We start from the raw sequence: 1,109 nt of genomic DNA, 5'->3' as shown, positions 1-1,109 counted from the left end.
GTGTTCTTGGGGTATTGGGATGACTGGGTCAAAAGGCAGTTCGATTTTTAATTTTTTGAGGAATCTCCATACAGTTTTCCACAGTGGCTGCACCAGTCTGCATTCCCACCAGCAGTGCAGGAGGGTTCCCTTTATCCACATCCTCGCCAGCACTTATTCTGTGTTGTTTTGTTGATGAGCGCCATTCTGACTGGTGTGAGGTGATATCTCATTGTAGTATTAATTTGCATTTCTCTAATGATTAGTGATGTTGAGCATTTTTTCATATGCCTATTTGCCATCTGTATGTCCTCTTTGGAGAAGTGTGTATTCATCTCTTTTGCCTATTTTTTAATTGGATTGTTTGTCTTCCTGGTGTTGAGTTTTACAAGTTCTTTATAAATTTTGGTTATTAACCCCTTATCAGATGTATTGTCGAATATGTTCTCCCATTGTGTAGTTTGTCTTTTTATTCTGTTCTATTGTCTTTAGCTGTGCAAAAGCTTTTCAGTTTGATATAGTCCCGTTTATCTTGTCCTTTATTTCCCTTGTGCGTAGAAATAAATTGGTAAATATATTGCTGCGAAAGATGTCAGAGAGCTTACTGCCTATGTTTTCCTCTAGGATGCTTATGGTTTCATGACTTACATTTAAGTCTTTTATCTATTTTGAGTTTATTTTTGTGAATGGTGTAAGCTGGTGGTCTAGTTTCTTTTTCTTTTTCTTTTCTTTTTTTTTTTTTTTTGGCTTATACCTGTCTAATTTTCCCAACATCATTTGTTAAAGAGACTGTCTTTACTCCATTGTATGCTATCACCACCCTTGTCAAATATCAATTGTTCATAAAGGTGTGGGATTATTTCTGAGTTCTCTGTTCTGTTCTACTGATCTATATGCCTGTTCTTATGCCAGTACCAGGCTGTTTTGAGTACAATGGCCTTGTAATATAACTTGATGTCTGGAAGTGTGATACCACCCACTTTATTCTTCTTTTTCAAGATTGCTGAGGCTATTCGTGTTCTTTTTTGGTTCCATATGAATTTTTGGAATATTTGTTCTATATCTTTGAAGTATGTCCTTGGTATTTTAATAGGAATTGCATTGAATTTATAAATTGCTTTGGGTAATAT

The sequence above is a fragment of the Saccopteryx leptura genome, chromosome 5 (genome assembly GCF_036850995.1).
Source record: "Saccopteryx leptura isolate mSacLep1 chromosome 5, mSacLep1_pri_phased_curated, whole genome shotgun sequence".
NCBI lineage: Eukaryota > Metazoa > Chordata > Mammalia > Chiroptera > Emballonuridae > Saccopteryx > Saccopteryx leptura.
Note: the sequence above shows the minus strand (reverse complement) of the source record.